Below are 2,500 nucleotides of genomic sequence, written 5' to 3' on the forward strand. Positions count from 1 at the left end.
CGCCTCGCCGGAGCGGGGGCGGCGCGCAGGGCCCTCTCCTGGGGCTTGCGAGGAGCGGCCGTCGGGGCTGGCCGCGTCCTCGGATCTCGATGCGACGCTCGTTCGGTTCCTGGGAAATCGTGTGCTCCGCCGGGGTCCGGGGGCGAGCGCCCTTCGCTGGGCGAGGGGGACGCTTCCCCGGCACCCCTGGCGGCGTCGGACGCCTGCGGGTGCCGGCGGACGGAGCAGACCGCGCCGCACGGGGTACGGGTGCGGGGCCCGCCCGGCTCCGGAGACCGGAGCGCTCGGGCGGACGCCTGGGGACCGGACGCCCTCTCCGGGCGGAGGGGTTCCGGGCGCGCCGTGGGCAGAGGGAGGGTCGGGTTCGCCTGGAGCCGGCCGAGACCCCTGGGTTCCGGCCGAGCGATCGTCCCTCCCCGCCGGGGCGCGGGGTGCCACATCGATCGGGTTGCGGAAATGGGAGACGTGGGGCCCTTCTCTCGCGTCAACCGCAGCCCTCCGTTTTCTCTTTTCCGGCTTGACTCTGTTCGCCACCTGTGATGCTCTCTGGCCGGTTCCCTCGGGCGTAGCGGGACGGGCGGCGCGCGCGACGCTCTCGCGGAGCGTCCTCCGACGCTTCCCCGGGCTCCTGGAGCCGCCTCCCGGCCCGAGGGGTGCCCGTCCGCACTCATCGGCTGAACTTCCGCGAATTGCAGTACCCGATTCGGCCCGCCGGGGGGCGCTGCCGCCGGGGGAAGAGGGGGACGGGCCGGGCCTGGCGCCGGGCTCCGCCGGACGCCCGGCGCTGCCCCGTCTCGGCCTCGGAAGGGGGAGTCGGGGGAACGGGAGGCCGGGAGTCCCGGAGAAAGAGAGAGAGAGAGAGAGAGAGATAGAGAGACCTCCGCGGTTCCGCCTTCGACCGCCGGGGGGCGCCGCGCACCCGTCCGCACGGGCCCGTCCCGGTGGCTCCCGGCAGGGCTCTCCCAAACCCTCTCCCAGGGCCCCGGTCCGGGAGCCCGACTGCGTCCGCTCTCCGCTTCCAGAGAGGAGGCTGTCGGACGGGGAGAGCTGGTACCGGGCTCCTGGAGCCCTGCCTGGGCAGCCTATGGAAGGGAGGGAGCCCTGGCCCTGCTGCTCTCCGAGCTCCGGCCCTGCTGCTCTCCGAGCTCCGTGCCTGCTCTGCCACGGGTCCTTTCGCAGGAGCTCCAGGGAAACGGGCTTTTCGGCCCCTGACAGAGTCCCGGCTCTCTCGCTCGCCTCGTTGGTACCTACTGATCCGGCGGAGGTGTTCTCCGGCGGGTAGCGACACGGACGGCCGAGGGCGCGCTTCACCCAGGCTTCAACCGTCTCCTCCCCGAGCCCCTGGAAGTGCAGCTGGGCCGCGGGCGCCCCGGTCCGCACTCATCTGCGAAACTTCCACAAATTGCAGTACCCGATTTGGCCCGCCGGGGGGCGCTGCCTCCGGGGGAGAAGGAGACGTGCCCGGCCCGTACGTCGGGCTCCAACGGATGCCCGCCGTGGACCCTTTATAGGCCCCATCCTGGTCCTGCCATGCTGTTATCGGAGCTCCACGGCTATCTTGTCACTAAACCTTTCGTTTGAGCTCCAGGGCTTTTTGCTTTTTGTAACCCGGTTCCTGGAGCCCTGCCTGGGCAAAATCGGATGCAAGAAGGCCCTGCCCATGCTGATCTCTGAGCTCCGCGCATCTTCTGTCACGGGTCCTTTCGCAAAAGCTCCAGGGAAACAGGCTTTTCGGCCCCGGACAGAGTCCCGGCTCTCTCGCTCGCCTCGTTGGTACCTACTGATCCGGCGGAGGTGTTCTCCGGCGGGTAGCGACACGGACGGCCGAGGGCGCGCTTCACCCAGGCTTCAACCATCTCCTCCCCGAGCCCCTGGAAGTGCCGCTGGGCCGCGGGCGCCCCGGTCCGCACTCATCCGCGACACTTCCGCGCTGGAGTCCGACGCTCGCCGGCCGCGTCCCCCGGCCCGCGGGGGCCCGGGGGGAGGCCCGACGCGTGCGGGGGGAGGCGGCGGGCGGCGGGGGCGCCCCCGCGCCACCCGACGGCGCCCCCCGGTGGCCAGAGGCGGCTCGGAGCGAGACGATCGGGGGGGGACGGCGGCGCGTGACCCGCCCCGGCCCCCTTGGCCCAGCGGACGGGCAGGCGGCTCCCGGGCGCCCCCCCCGATCCCCGCCGCGGCGCCCCCCGGTGGCCGCCTGACGCCACTGCGGGGGGTGCAGATTCCGTGTGTCCTCTCGGATAAAAACAAAAGAAACGATTCCCGTCGGGCGAAAGTAAGTGGGACGCAGGGCCCCGGGCCCCGACGGTCCGCGCGCGCGGCGCCCCCCGCTGGCCGGTCGAAGGGAGGACAAAAATAAAATGAAAAAAATTTCAAAAAAGCACTCGCCCCAAACAGACGAAAGGTACCCGGTCCGCCCGGATGAACCCTCCCCCGTGTCCCCGCCGCGGCGCCCCCCGCTGGCCAGCCGAGGTAATACACGATTGAGAGGGGGGGAGTGAAA

This window comes from Pseudophryne corroboree, unplaced genomic scaffold (genome assembly GCF_028390025.1).
Source record: "Pseudophryne corroboree isolate aPseCor3 unplaced genomic scaffold, aPseCor3.hap2 scaffold_228, whole genome shotgun sequence".
NCBI classification, from domain to species: Eukaryota; Metazoa; Chordata; class Amphibia; order Anura; family Myobatrachidae; genus Pseudophryne; species Pseudophryne corroboree.